Here is a 19,922-nt window from a genome sequence, read left to right on the forward strand (position 1 = left end):
CAAATAACAACACACCAACATATTATGGATGAGTAGCTACCACTCCTAAGACTGAGGGAACTGGGAGAAGAGGTTTGAATTATTAAAATTTGTAAGTTTAGAAGAAGGGACTCCAGAGCTGAAACTCATCTCTGAGGATGGGTGGCTGCTGCTTGGATGATGCTGGTGCCTTTGAACCTGGAAGAGGGTTCCATGGGGCTGAGACCCAGGCCTCTTGGGGATAGTGCACTGTCTGGCTGGTGCTGGTGTCTCTGAGAAGACCACATTGGGGCTGACTCTGCAAGTGGTGGGAAATTGCAGAGTTAATTCTGGAGAGAATTGCAGAGCAACTGGTCTCAGCTGCTGCTCCAGGAAGGCGCTGCTGCTGCCAGGGAGTAGAATAGAAGCTTTGCTGGAGTGATGCTCGCTGAAAATACAGGCCATCAGACAGCCCACAGGAAATTCACAGGGAACCAACGGAAGAAGTAAGTTTCTTCTTCCATCCCCATCATTGCATGCGCTCTCTCCCTGTGTATTAATCATGTCTTTTTATTTTCTTTTATTCGATGTTTTGACAACTTGGGGCCTTACTGATCCTGCAGGGACTGTCTCTCCCTCGCTAGCTAATTCCTAAAGATAGTAAACAACTTAACCTAGAGCACGCCTTTCTTATGCAAAGTAACCCATCCAGAGCCCATAACCACAACTACCTACGCTAACCAAGCCTCTCCTAAGCTGAGGTCACTATCCGCCTGCCCTAATGACCCCAGGCCCCGGTACCAGACACCTAAGGACAGCTTCTTAGGAGCCTGTTGAAATTATTCAAACAAGCCAATTCTAGGCCTACTTACCCTACCTTGGCTGTTCTTTCCAATGAAAATCACAATAAAAACTCTTGCCCACATTTTCCCCTTGTTCCTTCTGCCTCCTGACCAACCCCGGGGCTTCTCTGTGCCCCTACCCCGACATCCATGGTATCTCATGTCTCCCATTTCTAGGGAACTGTGAGTAAACCTCTTCCTTCATGACATTCCCTTCCAAGTCTGCTTGTCTTACAATACCTGATTAAAACAAATGCAAATCCGGGTTCCATTAAAACACCCTGGAGCATCCCCTATTGACAAAGCCTAACAGCCAGCAAAGCAGAAATGTGGTTTTCAGAGTCCCAGCCCAGCTTCACAAAGCAGGTCATAGAAAGGAGGGTTTGGAGCAGAGAGATGACAGCTTAATCGCCAGCACAGTGTGCAAGTTAGATAACGTCCTGACTGTTAAATGGGTTATCGTCCAGGCATTCATGACTAGAACATACCAGAGTAGAAAACTGCACCTTTGAGGCATGACTCAGCTGAGACAACACACAAAGAAGCCCAGCGGAGGGGGACTGGGAGTGCTGGGGCTGGAGGAGGGCTTGCCATGCAAAAGGGGCCTATCGGAAGCGACTGCACCAAGGCAATATCCAGCAAATTCCAAAGGAGGAGAGGGAGCCAGCTACGCAGATATTTGGGAATCACTCTCTGAGACAGGACAACGCCTGCCTTCAAGGAATGGCAAAGGGGCCATGTGATGTTAATTTTGTGTTAATTTGGCCAGGCTGTGGTGCCCAGTTGTTCGGACAAACAACAGTCTAGCAGTCTAGCTGTTGCTATGAAGGTAATTTTTTGCATGTGATCCACATTTTTTTTAAGAGAAGGTCTTGATCTGTTGTTGCACAGGCTGGAGTGCAGTGGCACAATCATGGCTCACTGTAACCTCGAAGTCTCGGGCTCAAGTGATCCTCCCATCTTGAGCTGGGATTACAGGTATGAGCTGCTGTGTCTGGCCTGTGATCAGCATTGAAACTCATAAACTTTTAGTAAAGCAGACTCCCCTCTATAAAGTGGTTGGGCCCATCAGTTGAACTTGGGGCCTTACCCTGCATGGACTGTCTCTCCCTTGCTAGCTAATTCCTAGAGATTGCAAACAACATCCTAGAGCACGCTTTTCTTATGCGAAGTAACCCATTCAAAGCCCATAAACACAACCATCTACTCAACTGGTCTCTCCCAAGCTGAGGTCAGGTCACTATCTGCCTGCCCTAATCACCCCAGGGTACCAGACACCTAAGGACAGCTTTGGAGCCTGTTTAAATTATTCGAACTAGCCAATTAAAAATAAATACTGAGGGGCTGGGAGCAGTGGCTCACGCCTGTAATCCCAGCACTTTGAGAGGCTGAGGCAGGTGGATCGCTTGAGCTCAGGACTTCGAGACCATCCTGGGCTATGTGAGGAAACCCTGTCTCTACTAAAAATACAAAAATTAGCCAGGCGTGGTGGCTCATGCCTATAGTCCCAGCTACTGGAGAGGCTGAGATGAGAGGATTGCTTGAATACAGGAGGTTGAGGCTGCAGTGAGCTGTGATGACGCTACTGCACTCCAGCCTGGGCGGCAGAGTGAGACCCTGTCTCCAAAATAAATAAATAAAGACTGAGATATGCCGAGGAAGAAGGATTTCTGTCTCCAGACTGCAACATCAAAATTCTGTTCGAGTTTCCAGCCTTCTCACTTGAGAATGCAGCATCAACTCTTCCTGAATTTCCAGGCTGCCAACCTGCCCTGTGGATTTCAGACTTGCCTGTCCCCATATCACACAAGCCAATTCCTTAAAATAAATCTCTCAGCTGGGTGCGCTGGCTCACGCCTGTAATCCCAGCACTTTGGGAGGCTGAGGCAGGTGGATCACAAGGTCAGGAGTTCAGGACCAGCCTGGCCAATATGGTGAAACCCCGACTCTACTAAAAAATACAAAAATTAGCCAGGCGTGGTGGCGCGCACCTGTAAACCCAGCTACTTGGGAGGCTGAGGCAGGAGAATTGCTTGAACCCAGGAGGCGGAGGTTGCAGTGAGCCAAGATCACACCACCGTACTCCATCCTGGGCTATAGAGCAAGACTCCGTCTCAAATAAATAAATAAATATAAAATAAATATCTCTCTGTCTAATGCATCCCATTGGTTCTGTTTCTCAAGAGTGCTCTAATACAGGCCAGGGTCGCAGAAGGGAGGGAAGGATGGGGCGAGGATGATGAAATGGGACCAGAGGTAAGGTGGGGTGGGGAGCCAGTGGTGGGCCTGGAGCTGCTGGGAGGTTTAATTGACTCACAGTTCCACAGGGCTGGGGAAGCCTCAGGACATGTCCTTCTTCACATGGAGGCAGCAAGGAGAAGTGCAGAGCGAGGTGGGGGGGAAAGCCCCTTATAAAACTATCAGATCTGGTGAGACTCACTCACTATCACAAGAACAGCTTGGAGGTAACCGCCCCCATGATTCAATTACCTCCCATTGAGTCCCTCCCACAGCACATGGGAGTTATGGGAACTACAGTTCTAGACAAGATTTGGGTGGGGACACAGCCAAACCGTATCACACATTTTAGGTAATAGGAGTTACAGGGCCAACCCCTGCTATGGCGATTATAAAAAGCGCTTATGTAACAGTTGTCATGGTGAGAATCACCATGGATGTTTGCAGCTCCAGATCACACACCAGGTGAAAATCTCTGGTGATGTGTAACTTCAGTAAATAACCAGGTAATGTTGATTCCCTTGATAAATGGTTATTAAGGTAATCAGCATTAGCTGCTGTAACAAACAACTCCAAAAAGGTAAATGGCTTAACTTCATAGAAAGTTGTTTCTCATTCATGTCACAACCTGAGGCAGGTTGGTGAGGGCTTTAGTCTACACAGTCATTCAGAGACCCAGACTTCTTCCACCTTAGGATTTTGCCTTCCTGTCTATTGTTGAAGTCCTCTTCACTCAGCTGATAAATGGAGGGGAGAAAGCATGATGCATGAGAGGTTTGTATGGGCCAGGCCTGGAAGAGACACACATCACTTTCATTCACATTCCATTGGTCAGATCTCAGTTACATTCCATACCTCAACGGCACCGGTGTCAACATCAACAGCCAGTGTCAAACACCTGATGATGTGTGTGACAATGTCCCCAGATGATTTTAGCCCTCAGCTGTCAAATTTTCCCAGCCGAGGCCCTGGGCATGGGGGAGCAAAGATAATCCACCTATGTCCTAAACAAATCCCCACAACTGTGTAAGGACTAATCTCTATAATAAATTCCCTTTTCCGTGTTTCTGCTTGTCTGATTTAATCCTGACTGATACAAATCATGAGCTTTAACAGAATGTAATTGCCATTCTGAATGGTTTAAGTGCCACACAAGTTGAGCAACTTTCAACTTTTAATCACATTTGGGCACCTTTTCATCCCACATTTACTTCACTAGCACTTATCATCTACTTATAATTTTTGTTGAAATAAGAAGTCTGTTTTCCTTCTAGAAAGACAAGTTATTTGGTTTATTTTCAATGAATTATCTATAGCATCAAAGTCATTTCCAGGCTGTTGTGACTTTTACATAGTATTGATTTTCCTTATTAATATATTCTTAAAATTTTGTCCCCCAGATTCTGATTTTTATTTATTTTTATTTTTATTTTTTTGGTAGAGATAGGGTCTCATTCTGTTACCCAGGCTGGAGTGCAGTGCTGCAATCATAGCTCACTGCAGCCTTGACCTCCTGGACTCAAGCAATCCTCCCGCCTCAGCCTTCTGAGTAGCTATGACCACAGGTGTGCACCACCGTGCCCAGAGAATTTTTCTATATTTTTTTTTTGTAGAGACGGGGGTCTCCCTATGTTGCCCAGGCTGGTCTCGAATGTTCTGGCCTCAAGGGATCCTTCTGAAGTGCTGTGATGACAGGGGTGAACTACTACGCCCAGCCAAAATATTTTTATTTATGATATTTAAAAGGAACAGTTACCTAAACACTGTTGTCTCTTCATCCTGGGTGTTCTTTTTACAATTTTCCTGTAAGTTCTGGATCTTTTAAGGAAACAAAACCCCGCACACTTAACTATAAATATTATTTGGAGCAAAAGTAATGCGGTTTTTGCCATTAAACATAATGGCTATTAGTTTTGCACCAACTTAATATAATGCACCAACAATAAAACCAAAGTCAAGGCTAAGTTATTTAGAAGCACTAATAAGTGAGCAATTTGAGGATAAAGGTAAACTCATGATTTCTCTAAAGCACAGAGTGCCCCATAAAAAATGAGCAATGTAGCGTGTGCTGTTTGCCGTGACGTGGGCGAAGTGGCAGATAGTGCAGCTAATGTTTCTGAGAAGTTGCTATTTTAGGAGGCCCATTTATCAATGTTCATGAATGTGTCCTAATGAGTTTATGTTATATCTTAGATTTATAAATAATTAACTTTGCTATTTATTGCAGTTAGTATTTACCATTTGCCAACTAACATGTTACTATTAATATTTTATCAACTGTCCCAATCTCCACCGTCCATACCTATTTAGCAGCCCTGTTCAGCACAATGCCTGTGTCTGTGGGCGGCAGAACGCAGGCAGAATTGCATAATTTAGTTAGAGGTCTCTTCCCACCTACAAATTCTCCTTTCAGAATACAAATTATAGCAGTATTTTGTTTGTTCTTTTCAAACAGAAAAAACATTTCCATTACACAGTCAAACCCTTTGTCCTCATCCTTTCCATGTTTATTTTATCCTGGGGGCCTTTTCTTTCCCATCCAATGCTCCTCACACCACATCCCACAGGTCTCACTCAACCTCATTAACTACCTTGCTTTGACTTCTTCTCCTTTGACCTCCAGTTTCCCTGAAACTAAATCACAGGGCAACAAAACTCCACACACTTACTCTAAGTATTACAATGTACCAACAATAAAACCAACTAGTATGTTACTATTTCAATATTAAATACAAAAACACAATCAACAAAAAATACAATCACAGGTATCACAAGGTGTTTGTTTGTTGGTTGGTTGGTAGAGATAGGGTCTTGCGCTGTCACCCAGGCTGGAGTGCAGTGGCACAATCATAGCTCACTGAAGGCTCAAACTGCTGGACTCAAGTGATTGTCTCGCCTCAGCCTCCCAAGTAGCTAGGACTAATGCCTAGCCACAGGGTGAGTGTATGCCAAGCTAATCTTTGTAATTTTTGCAGAGACAAGGTCTCTACAAAAATGAGCACCCCAAGGTATGGCCAAAATAATTTGGGTGAGGAACATTGTCAAAGAGAAATCACCATTAGCCTACCATGGCTCTATGAAGCTGTCAACAATCCTCTCCTGGGGAAGTTCTGTCTTTCTATTTGCATCTAGATCATACAAAAATGATTTCAACTCATTTAGAAATAGATTTTTAAAACAAAAAGAGAAAAAATAAAGTTGAGTACCTACCTCACAACATATTTCAAAATAAATTCTAGATCGATCAAAGATCTGCATATACAAAATAGGCCAGGTGTGGTGGCTCACACCTGTAATCTCAGCACTTTGGGAGGCTGAGGTGGGCAGATCACCTGAGGTCAGGAGTTCGAGACCAGCCGGGCCAACATAGTGAAACCCTGTCTCTACTAGAAATACAAAAATTAGCCAGGCATGGTGGTGTGCGCCTGTAGTCCCAGCTACTCGGGAGGTTGAGGCATGAGAATCGCTTGAACCTGGGAGGCAGAGGTTGCAGTGAGCTGAGATCATGCCACTGCACTCCAGCCTGGGTGAAGAGTGAGGCTCTGAAAAAAAGAAGGAAGGAAGGAAGGAAGGGGTCTGAATATACAAAATAAAATTCTAAAAATACCAGAAGAAAATGTAGACATGGATAGACTTTACTACGTGAAATGAGAAGTCTCTGTATACCAAAAAAAAAAAAAAAAAAAAAATTCCTAAACAAAGCTAAAAAACACAGACTGAGAAAATATGATAGGCAAAAAATTACCTATAACATATAAGGATATACTAATTAACAAGAAAAAGATAGCCCAATTGAAAACTGGCCCAAGGGTATACAAAGGCCAGTCACAAATAAATAAGAAAAGTCAAAAATTAAATGAAAAGATATTCAACCTCAGTAATTATCAGGGGATATAAGTTAAATCAAGACAAGATATAATTTTTTATCAAACTGGCAAACTTTAAAGATAGATGGTACCCAATTTGAGCCAAGATATGGGAAATAACCAATTTCATATTCTGCAGTGGGTGTGTTTACTGATAGCAATATTAGGAACCAACCCTACAGAAGAGATTCAGTATACGTGCTTGTTCACTAAAGCAAAGTTTCTGACAGTGAGACATGAAAGATAATTATAAATATCCATTAATAGGGGAATGATAGAACGAATCAGGAGCAAGCTCAGGGGATGTTTGTGTGTTTGCAAGGGAAACAAATGGTCTGGAAAGAAGGAAAGAAAAGACTCCAAACTTAACTAGAGATGCCCTTGAGGAAGGCAGCAGGATTGGGTAGAGTGGGAGGGGAGGACTTTTACTTTTTATCCTATATTCTCTTTTATTGTTTAAATTTACTACAATGAACACGCATTTTGTAACTAGAAAAGAGGAAAAAGAAAACGTAAAATTAAAATTTAAAATATTATCGGCTGGGCGCGGTGGCTAACACCTGTAATCCCAGCACTTTGGGAGGCCGAGGCAGGCGGATCACGAGGTCAGGAAATCGAGACCATCCTGGCTAACACAGTGAAACCCCGTCTCTACTAAAAATACAAAAAAATTAGCTGGACTTGGTGGCGGGCGCCTGTAGTCCCAGCTACTTGGGAGGCTGAGACAAAAGAATGGCGTGAATCCGGGAGGCAGAGCTTGCAGTGAGCCAAGATCGAGCCTCTGCACTCCAGCCTGGGTGACAGAGCGAGACTCCATCTCACAAAAAATAAAATAAAATAAAATAAAATATTATCAAAATTTAAATGTAAAAGTATTAATCAAATTAAAAATATGAAACTGTAGCAAAGCCATTGCAAGACAGGCACTCTCCTACACTGCATCTTTTCTGGAGTGCAATCTGATAAGATGGCTTATGTCAATAACCTTAAAGATGTTCCTAATACCTGGTAATATGAGATAGCTTTGGGGAGGAGAAATGGATGGCTGGAGGACTTATGGGGAGGGGAGGTGGGGGGAAAGGACAGAAATCTCACTATGCACCCTTTTGTACCTTTTGAATTTTATACCATGAGAACATACTTCATGTTAAAACACTTGATGAAAAATTTATAAACAGTTCATATCCCCCAATCCAGCAGTTTATCCTTCTACAATTTATCCTAGGAGTAAATCATAAATCTGAGCTAAGGCTTATCCGCAAGGATATTCTCCATACCATAATTTCTAATAATAGAGAACTGTTAACAATTCAAAATCCAACATGAGTAGATTGATTAAATAAACTATGATGCATACATAAAGTGGAAAACATAGTTATTACAACAATTTTTTAAAGAAAAAATTTGTATATTGTTTTAGAAAGATGACCAAAAATATATTGAGAGGAACAAATTGAAAATTATATGTATATGTATATATACATGTATATGTATATGATGTATATATATTTAGATAGGCCAGCAGAAGGACAGATGAATACCTAGATACATAATCTGAAAGAATCCACACCACAATGTTAACAGCATTTTGTGTCTTTGTGGTAGTGTTATTAACATTATTAATATTAGACAAACACTGAGAAACTGCCCTTATAAGGCAATGACTGTCAGATGGAAGATTTTAAAAAGTAATACAATTGAACTTAATGAGAAATGAAAATTTAAAAGTTAAGAAGACTCTCAGGGCAAAATGAGTAAAGTAAAAGCTCTAAGATCATTAAACTCAGAGTTTTTCTTTAAGTGGCAAAAATATTAAAGAAGAAACATAGGCCGGGCGCGGTGGCTCACGCCTGTAATCCCAGCACTTTGGGAGGCCGAGGCGGGTGGATCACGAGGTCAGGAGATCGAGACCATCCTGGCTAACACGGTGAAACCCCGTCTCTACTAAAAATACAAAAAATTAGCTGGGCGTGGTAGCGGGCGCCTGTAGTCCCAGCTACTTGGGAGGCTGAGGCAGGAGAATGGCGCGAACCCGGGAGGCAGAGCTTGCAGTGAGCCGAGATCGCGCCACTGCACTCCAGCCTGGGCGACAGAGCGAGACTCCGTCTCAAAAAAAAAAAAAGAAGAAACATAATAAATAAATTAGCACAACCAAGAGTTAAATATTCAAAAGACAGAAAATAAAAGTGGACAATTCTAAAGACAAACAATTTGAATGATAAAGTTACCAAACTAATATAAAAACTCAAGTATTTTAAAGATAAAATATTAAACATAGGCCCGGCACAGTGGCTCATGCCTGTAATCCCAACACTTTGGGAGGCCGAGGTGGCCCTTGAGGTCAGGAGTTTGAGACCAGCCTGGCCAACATGGTGAAACCTTGTCTCTACTAAAATACAAAAATTAGCTGGGCATGGTGGTGTGCGCCTGCAATCCCAGCTACTGAGGAGGCTGAGGCAGGAGAACTGCTTGAACCCGGGAGGCAGAGGTTGAAGTGAGCCAAGGTCGCACCACTGCACTCCAGTCTGGGCAACAAAGCGAGACTCTGTCTCACAAAAGAAAAAAATTAAACATAAATCCCCAACATGATTGTAAAGAGGAGAAACCTCTACAGAAAACCATTCAAGGAACTTAATCAGCAAGAAAGGTATCATAGGTGCGACTGAGAATAGAAAAAAATTCCCTAACTCCAGGGGCCCAGGGCAAAATAAAAACGTGGGGCCCCTGATTAAAGAATTATTAAGAATTTCAAAATGGCATCAGCAGAGCATTAAATTAAGTGGAGCCCTGTGTGGCTGCACAGGTTGCATGCACATGAAGGGGTCTGTCCGGGTGCCTTTCTGGGCTAGAACAACTGTAGAAGTTTGGAAGCCGGGAAAGCTCAGCTCTGGTTGGATGGGAAGGAAAGGGGCCAAGATCTGAAAGGCTAGCCCCACCCTGGCTGCCCCTGCTGACCAGTTTTCCATCTTGAAAATGTGCACATGTCCTAACCACAGTTGGACAGGCCTGATGATGGTAAGTGTGGCAGCTAACATTTACTGAATGTTAGTATGCCAGATATTAACTGCTTTGCATAGATAATGCTTTAAAATCATTACAACAACCCCATCCCAAAAAAAATCCTCAAATCCTACAATAACCCTCATAGCCACATACAGAAAGTACTATAATTGAACTAGTTTTAAAGATGAAATAGAAACTCAAAGAGATTTAGTGACCTGCCTGAAGTCACATGGCTGGTGAGTATGGAGCCTGCTCTCTGTGCATCCTTGGTCCATGATCTTAACTGCTATTCTAATCTCCCAGGTCCACAACACATGAACCCCTACTGTACTCATGGCCTTGAGCACCCAAAAGATAGGGCAAGAAGACTGGATTCCCCTGGCTGGGTATAATCTCTTAATGTCCCCTTGGCTTCTAATACATGCACCTAAGGATCCCTGTCTGGCCCCCAGCACCTGTGAGTCAATCAGCCCATCACAGGTCCTAGTAGCAAACTGGGCATCTCTGGAGACCACAAATGCTGAGATGTGGATGCCCTCACCAGGATGCATCACATTCCCAGCCATGACCTGGCCCTACTCCCACCACCTGGTCATCAGGAATGGATTCCATTTTCTGGGCTATCCCCATGTTCTGGTCTCTGGAACTTTTCATCCCCACAGACTCTCCCAGGAAGATACCCAGCTATCCTCCCTATCTAGCTTTAGAACTGCAAATCTCAGGGTACCAGAAAGAGTCCCCCCATGGTCTGAAGCATGTCTATATGCTCTCCTGGGGCTCTATTTCTGGCCCTTTGGTTCTGTGCTTTGTGAAATGAGAATAATAACAGCAAAAATATATAACAGTGTATGTGCCAGACAATGTCCCAAGCGCTTAAGATGATACATTATCACATTTAATCTTCACGACGATCTTGTAAGGGAGGTTCTAGTCTTAACCCAGTTTTCGAAGTCAGCAAACTTAGAGGGAGGAGTGACTTGCCCAAAGTCACAGCATGAGTGAAGTGGGTGATGCAGCTGTGATAGGATTAAAGTCCCCGACTTTCCATCTCATTATCTCCTTGTGTGCCCTCCCTGCCCTTGCTGGGATAAAACACCACAAGGAAGAGCCTTCTCCTCACTGCCCGGCTCCCTCACCCACCTTCCCTTCAAAGGCCTCTATGGCCACTCAAAGGCCCCTTCAAAGTGAGGCCACAGTCCCCTCTGCTGGCAGCTGCCTCTCACCGCACCTCCTATCTCTGATCTTGCATGGCCCTTATTAGTTGAGAGGTGTTTGGCTGCGAGCCATAGAAACCAGCTCCACCTAACTTAAGGGAAAAAATGGCGGGAAGTTGGAGAGGGAGAGCTGGCATGACATGTTAGAAGGTTCATGGGGGTGTCTCAGGGGCTCCCAGAAAGGGTTGAACAGCCAAGAAATTGTCACAGAAGGGCAGGCCTAGAACATCCCACAGCAAGGGATCATAGAGCTTTCTTCCTAGAACACTGCCCAGAGCATGTGATTCCACTGTGATGATAATGAGATTTCCTTCTTCTCCATTCAAAATTCCACACTCCCAGGAGACAACATCTGATTGGCCCAGCTTGAGCCAGGCATTTTCCGCAAGTACAGACTGAGGCTGCAGGTGTGTGTGTGTGTGTGTGTGCGTGTGTGTTTGTGTGTAGGTGGCCAAACAATGGGGCAAGCACTGGTCTGAGTGGCTGAGCATCTCAGGGCCAGGATGAAGGAGGGGGCTCTGTGCCAGGGACTGGCGATGGCAGACAGAAGAAGATCAGTAAGGAAGCCAGCACCTGGATCAAGAGTGCCGATTCTTGTCGCTCTCCCACCCCTCCCCACTGTTAGTCCAAACCGCACCATTTTGTAAGCCCCCGCTCCCCCCTCCCCCGCCATCTCGCAGAACTTGGTCGAAGTGAAACATTCCATGGGGTACGGACTGTGAGAAACAACCTGCCTCTTATCATATTCTGCTGGGAGAAAGTGCAAGGAACACCACATTCCGCCAGAACAAGGGCCAAAACCGCCTCAGCATGGGAACACGTAATCAACATCTTCCTGGGCAGCAAGCCATACTGCCCAGACCCCTCCCCCCCATGCTTATAATTACCCCAGCCTGTAAGCAGCGGTGGGCTCTGGCATTAAGCTGATCCCCGACCTCCACAGGTTTTTGCAATATACCTGTGTTGCTGTAGAGCTGCCCTCTCTCTCTGTATGTCTTTCTTTAACCCTTGCCTTCCCTTTAAAAAACCTAACACCTTAATCCAGAGCCCACAAGTTCAATCACTTTTAGTTTACTGAAATTCTTCCAAATTAGTTAAATTTTCAATTTCACCTTTGACCCAAAGCTCTCTCCCAGCCCCTATTCTATGAGGGGCAGACTTACAGCTCTGGTGGCTGTGGGCAGGGACGGAGCATTTCCACACCTACCCCCTTCCTTGTGATTGCTTCTCTGCTGTGGGTTTTAGGAGGAGGAAGAAAGGAAGAAAAGGATTTCTCATGTGACTGCCAATGGTGAGTTGGGGCAGGCCGTTTTCTGTGGGCCATAATGTCTATTCCCCTGCATGAATAACCACACATCAGTTGCTTTCGTACCCAAGAGCAGGGGTGATTTTCTAAATACTTAATAGCCAGAATGGCACAGGCACCAACCCAGGTGAACAGTCACCTGCCAATCCCTGAGCAGGGTCCTGAAAGCTCCCTGCTGTGCCAGGTCAGAGGTAGGGGACAGCAGGGACTCCATTAGGTACTTCAAAAGTCCTGGGTGCTCTAGGGGTGGGGGCAGAGTGGCTGGGGTGGCAGGAAGCACTTGGGGAAGTGGCTATTTGCAAGCTGATATGGAAATGTTTCAATATTTTAACAATTGGTATGGCAGTTGAATTTTAGCCTTGCCATCACGAATCCAACTCACTGTCTATACACTCAGCTGGCAGTGAGGTTTCTATAGATCCTGCTGGTGAGATACTCAATCCTAAGCCATTCTTTTAGGTATTGATGGTCCCTTGAAACATAACTACATTTTTCTGTAGATCTCTAGCGGGCAGTATGCCATGTTTCTCTGCAGGAGTTTTAAAAAACATTCAGCTCCCAATTTCATCTGGCCTCTTCACCCCCAATTTCAGGGTCTATAGCTGTGCTGTCCAATCTAATAACCACAACCTACATGGATTATTTAAATTAAAATTAATTTAAAAATTAAACTTAGGCTGGGCACGGTGGCTCATACCTGTAATCCCAGCACTTTGGGAGGCCGAGATGGGCAGATCGCAAGGTCGGGAGATAAAGACCATCCTGGCTAACATGGTAAAACCCTGTCTCTACTAAAAAGACAAAAAATTAGCCAGGTGTGGTGGCACGCGCCTGTAGTCCCAGCTACTCAGGAGGCTGAGGCAGGAGAATTGCTTGAACCCAGGAGGCAGAGGTTGCAGTGAGCCGAGATTGTGCCACTGCACTCCAGCCTGGGTGACAAAGTGAGACTCTGTCTCAAAAAAAAAAAAATTAAACTTAGTTTCTCATTTGCTCTAGTTACACTTCAAATGCTCAATAGCCCCATGTGACTAGTAACTACCATACTGGATAGGTTGGGTACCAAATTCTTCCATCATTGCAAAAAGTTCCACCGGTCACCACCGGGTTATAGGATCTACCTTCCATAACTCTCAGGAACTGACCACTTAAGGGCCCAGTCCTTACCTGCTCCAACTGGCATTTCCACCACACCTTCTCTCCTCAGTGCTTCTTCCCACCTCATCCCACCCTTGCCATTGCAGTACAGAGGCAGACTGATGCATTGTATGGGTCAGCTGAGATACAACCTGAAAAAGACTTCCTTTCCTGATGATACCCCAAAACTTAATGAGCTAATTCTTAGGAGTCCCCCTCCCAGAGATTTGGGGAAGGGAACCATTTGAATACACCCACAAGAAATGAGAGGAGACTACAGTCTGTCTCCCTTTACAATCATAGTACCCCTGTCTCAGCCCTCTATAGAAATCTAGGGTGGTGTAGAGAGATTGTTGGGCTAGTTCTGAAGTTGAGCATCTCTCCACAAACACTGCAAGAAGGTGGCTGAAACTACAGTCTTCAGCAATCTGAATTTACAGTACCAGTCACTTGTCTGTTTGCTGTCAACACTATTCTCATCCTACTATGCTTCCCTCTGTATAGCAAGGGGCTAGAAGCCTGCAAACTACATTTCTCAGATTCCTTTATCAACTGACTTCCCATTAGGTTCTGCCAGCAAGTGGCTCTTATGGGAGTTTGGAAAGAAGAAGGGAGAAGCCTGTTTTTCTTTCTCCAACAGTGGAAGGAGCAGCAGCAAAAACAATGGGCAGACTCCTAGCCCTCTTCCAGTGGCAGTGGTGGCAGGCACCCCAGCTGCCTTGGCAGCATGGCTCTTATGACCCCTAGCTCTGGCAATGACAGCCACAGCAGCAGGTGACTTCAGACTTCAGCACTGCAGCATCAGTGAGAGTGTGAGCTCCTGGCTTCTTGCAGGGCAGTAGTGGTGGTGGTTCCAGTGGCGGTGGCTGCAAGTGCTCCAATGGAGTTAGCAGCAGTGCCAATGAACAAAGGCTCTGGAGAGCATCATTTTCCCTTTTGCCCCCCGCTCCCCGCAATTAGAAATCTAGGCAACCTCACCATCTGCATTTTGCTCCTCCAGCCCTTGTAACACTTTTAGTGGCTTCCTGCAATTAGAAATCTCAGGGCAACCTCGCCATCTGCATTTTGCTCCTCCAGCCCTTCTAACACTTTTGTATCAAATCTCTTATTATAAATTCCCTCTCCAATCTAATAGAATGGTTTTTGTTTTCCCTGGAATGTAAGAAGTGACGTGTGCCACTTCTAGAGCAAAGCCTTCAGAAGCAGATGTGCCTCCTCCACTCTGTCTTTCCCTTTTCGCTGGCTGGAGGCCCTAAGGGATGGCAGCATCTCAAGGTAGAAGGAGCCTAAATCCCCAAATCCCCACAAAGAAGAGAACCACCCATCAACCTGACACTGACCCTAGACTGTATATAAACTAAAAATAAAATTCTATTGCATTTGAGTCATTGTATGTTTGGATCTATTTCTTATAGCAGCTTAGTCTTTGTCCCAACTAATATAGCACAGTAACAACCATGATTTATATGTTCATCTGTGTATCATTCTTACTCGTGCCATGGAACTCTGCTAAGCACTTTATCCTCATGAGTCCTCACACAAGTAGTTCCCATTATTATTCCCCTTTACAGACTAGGTAACTGAAATGCAGACAGAATTTGTCCAAGATCTGTCTGACTTGAAAGCCTATGCACTTGGATATATATATATATCTCGTTTTCTGTTTGCTGCCTCTCTCTACCCTAATCTACCCTGCTCTGTGCCCCAGGAGCCTGCATATGAACTGCACTACTGCACTAACTAGGCTTCTTTGCCCCCTGCCTTCCTGTTGGGTTTGGCCAATGGGAGACATAGTAGGAGAGCAGCACAAGGGAACTGAAGGAGGTCAAGGTATTTTTTCCACCCACCCTCAATCTCTCTATACCAGGCCATGTGTTGGCAAGGGCTGTGTTACTCTGCCAAAAGCCACAGCTCTCTCTAAAAAGCTATCTCCTATAATAAACAGCTCTGCCCCCTCCCCTCACCCACTGAGGCCTGGGGGTGGTACTGGATCTCCACTGTTGCTAGCTTCACGGTGCTTGGCAATACCTCATTGATTTCTCTCAACCATACTGTACCGTACCTATGTACATAATTCCCTTATTGACCTTTCTTTAATTATCCCTTTGAGTGCCACTTGTTTGATAGTACAGCTTGTATGTGTTCTTATAAACTCTAGGCACCTCTATTGTTTTTCTCCACCAAGCATCTATTCACCCCTTTCTTGGAAGGAACACCTTCCTTCCCTAGTGTGGTGGCAGGGGCATATGCTTTGGGAGGACTTGACTTGGCTTCCCAGTTCTGGGTGTAGGAAAATGACTCAAGCCTGCCCAATCTGAGTACTGCATACCCCTGTCTTCAGCGATTGACCCTGAAATTAGCATGGACTCCAAATCAGGCCAATGAGAGCCAGCCCAGGACTTTGGCTGCAGTGGGAAAGAGAAGCTCTCTTCTTTTCTGTGGGACTCCAACCTGACAGTATGTTGGCCTGGAGATGCCCACAGATATCTTGTCTTTATGTGGATCTCAAGAATTAAGCCAACACTCAAGAGAGCAGAGCTGAGCCTTGGAAAGAGGTCAGGTATTAATTACGTTGTTTAAGCCCTAGAATCCAGCCAGCCCTAAAGTCCAACCTATTTCTGTTTTTTTTTCTTTACTTAAGCCATTACATTCTCTTTTTGCCTAACCCATCATAGGGCGGATTTTCTGTACCTTGCAACAAGTCATAACTGACAAAGAAATATATCAAATTAATACGTGTTCCCTGAAAGCAAACATAAATCACCTCTAGATAACCTAAGTTTAAAACATAAATCTGGGGAAGAGATGTGGGATGGCTTACTGACTCAAAGGAAAAGCAGAAAACGGGATTCAGATAGCAGGAATGAATAGACAGGGTCATTAGGGCACTGCTCTGGAATAAAGCAGTGCTAACTATCTACATCCTTGAGTCACTTTACTCAAGATTCAGATTTGCTTGGGGGAGAGAGAGAGAGAAAGAGAGAGAAGGGGAGAGAGAGAGAGAGAAAGCAAGACACCTGAGCTGATAGTTTCCACCACAACTGTACATAATAGGGTGCTATTACTATACACTGTAATTCCTCAAAGTAAAATCTGTGCTAAGCACTTTGCATATATTAACTCATTTTAATCCTCAGAGTAGCCCTATAAAATAAACACTATTTTTGTTTGTTTGTTTGTTTGTTTTTGAGATGGAGTCTCACTCTGTCACCCAGTCTGGAATGCAGTGGTGCCATCTCAGCTCACTGCAACCTCCAGCTCCTGGGTTCAAGTGGATTCTCCTGCCTCAGCTCCTCAAGTAGCTGGGATTACAGGTGTGCGCCACCAGTCCCGGCTAATTTATTTATTTTATTTTTTGTTTGTTTGTTTGTTTGTTTTTTGAGATGAAGTCTCGCTCTGTCGCCCAGGCTAGAGTGCAGTGGCACGATCTCGGCTCACTGCAACCTCCGCCTCCCGGGTTCAAGCAATTCTCCTGCCTCAGCCTCCCGAGTAGCTGGAATTACAGGTGTGTGCCACCATGCCCGGCTAATGTTTTTGTATTTTAGTAGAGACAGGGTTTCACCATCCTGGCCAGGCTGGTCTCAAACTTCTGACCTCAGGTGATCCGCCCGCCTCGGCCTCCCAAAGTGCTGGGATTACAGGCGCGAGGCACTGCTCCCAGCCTGGCATGTTTTTAGTAGAGAGAGGGTTTTACCATGTTGGCTAGGCTAGTCTCAAACTCCTGACCTCAGGTGATCCACCTGTCTTGGCTTCCCAAAGTGCTGGGATTACAGGCATGAGCCACCGCTCCCGGCCAATACTAATTTTATTATCCCTATTTTACAGATAAAGAGACAGAGACACAGAGAGGTAAAGTAATGTGCCTGTAGTCACACAGCTGGTAAGTGACAACTGTGGGATGCAAACCTAGGCAACCTGGCTGTAAGTCTGTGCACTTAACCCATTATACATATGGCTTCTCCAATAGAATAAGAGGGAATAGATTCAGGACAGGCAAAACCACAAGGTCCCCTGCAGTTATCATGCAAGGAGTTATAGGGAACTTCCACTCTCTCTGTAGTTGTTGTCTTTTTTCTTCTTTCTTCCTTCTTTTCTTTCTCTTCTCTTCTCCTTCTTCTTTTCCTTCTCCTTCTTCCAAATAATAGAGAGACTTCTTAAAAAAAATCGTGCTTAGCCAATAGCATAAAAGGAAGGAACCCAACTCTGGTGATCTCACTCTCTCCCAGCTACAAAGAAGACAGTGAACTATCTAAGACCTAGGGGAATTCCAGCTGTCACGAGGCTGCACTAGCCAAGGCAGAGAAAACCCAGGGAATCAGGAAGGCACTATCCATCATAAAGGCACTGTTCAGGACCAAGGAGGAGTGGAATGCTAGCACTTAGATGAAACAACTTGAAGTGGCCACTGTCTGCAGACCTCTGTCCTCACCCAAACCCTGCTGGGCTCACTCCCCTCCGTGCCCCTTTGTGGGGCCTCCTGCACAGCCACCCTGTCCTTCAGTGCAGCTTGATTTTGCCTCCTCATTCTGCAGAGCCTGCTCCTTCAACAATGTGGAACAGGTGTTTGCCAAGACTCCAAGCCTGAGAACAGTAAGGCCATGACAAAGGCCCAAAACTTAAGCCACATTCCTCTGGCTCATAATAGTGGAAATCCCAACTCAATTCTGGATGCTACCCCTTCTCAGGAACACAAGTCAGCCAGTGGTTAAGAGTGTGGGCTCTGAAGTCAGACCTAGGTGGGAATCCCAGCTCTTTGACTAATGAGCTGTGTTACAATGGACAAGTTGTCTAACCTTTCTGAGGCTCCATCCTGTGCCATGAAATAAAGTAATGAAACAAGGGCTGAAATTCAGTCCCTATGCACTGTACAGCTAAACTGGTTATTAAAACATAAAAGTACTTCCAAATTGATTGGTAAACAGCCATAGCCTTTGACTCCTTACTATGCTTGCTTCTCCCTGCCTGCCTCACTGATCCAATAACCTAAGTGTTAACTCTTGGCAGAACAGAGAGCTACTAAGACCTTGATCTAGCACTAAGGCCAGTATCCGTTCTGATTGATAACGCTCATGCCTGAATGGAGTGTTAGATATTTTTAATATCATCCCTAGTAGTGGTCATCTTCTGGATTAAGTAAGATGATGCAGATAAAGGACTTGGCAGATAGTCTGGTAGACAGTGAGGCAATTCAGTCAATGTCAGCTGTTATTGCTTTAAACATCAAACTGAAGGGAACAGAGGCAGGGTCCAATATCAGGGCCTCAAAGTTGAGTATGATGAACAGGTGAAGCTGGGTTATGACTGGCAGTTCAGGAATAGTCACATGGCCCCAAGATGATTCATGGGTGAGGCTGCATGGGTAGTCATGCCTGGAGGATAGGATGGCCAGGAGAAGCCACACTCTGGCCCCCTTGCAGTTCAGGAGGGCTGCTTCTTTTGTGTGTGTGTGTGTGTGTGTGTGTGTGTGTGTGTGTGTGTGTGTGTGTGTATCACTCTGTTGCCCAGGCTGGAGTGCAGTGGCGTGATCTCAGCTCACCGCAACCTCTGCTTCCTGGGTTCAAGCGATTCTCCTGCCTCAGCCTCCTTATTTTTGTATTTTGTATTTTTAGTGGAGGCAGGGTTTTGCCATGTTGGCCAGGCTGGTCTCAAACTCCTGACCTCAAGTGATCCACCCGCCTCAGCCTCCCAAAGTGCTAGGATTACAGGCATAAATCCTGGGTGTGAGCCATCACACCCAGCCCAGGAGGGCTTCTTGTTTTCACTACTTCTAGTTTACTGTACTGCTGGAATCCCATATCTTGTTCACCTGAGACAGAAGGGCTGCCCAGGAGGCTGGATTTTGCCTTTCTAATACCTTGGGGAATCAGAAACAAATATTCCAATCTAAGGTCCTTACCCTTAAGGACTTGAAGGACCATAAGAAGAGGCAGTATTGTGTACTGATTAGAAGTGTGGGCTCTGAGGCTAGACTGCTGGGGTTCAAATCCCAGCACTGGAGCTCTCTTTACTAGCAATGTGAACTTGGGTCAGTCACTTAACCGCTCTGTGCCTCGATTTCCTCATCTGTTAAGTAGGAGTAATAATAGAACCTGCCTCACAGAGCTCTTATGGGGAATAAATTGAGTAACTTATTCCCAATTTATATTATATGGTAACATATAATATGCTAGAATAGCACCTGACACAAAGTAAGCTCTCGATACACATTAGCTATTGTTAAGGGGCTCAGGACTCTTAAGTGGAGCAGTCAGATTCATGTCCACATACTTCTGTCCAAGGGACAGTCTTTCTTCACCCACCTGGTTGAAAATTTCCCCCTGCTCCTCTGGACCTCTTGAGCCAGCTCCCACATTTCACAGAC

General features: G+C 45.0%; 1 protein-coding gene across 2 annotated transcripts in view; it reads right to left on the reverse strand.

Moving 5' to 3' along the window:
• The window catches only part of PPIE (peptidylprolyl isomerase E), a 71,558-nt gene that overhangs the window by 50,995 nt on the left and 641 nt on the right, over nt 1-19,922 (reverse strand). The window lies entirely within an intron of this gene.

Source organism: Pan paniscus, chromosome 1 (assembly GCF_029289425.2).
Source record: "Pan paniscus chromosome 1, NHGRI_mPanPan1-v2.0_pri, whole genome shotgun sequence".
NCBI lineage: Eukaryota > Metazoa > Chordata > Mammalia > Primates > Hominidae > Pan > Pan paniscus.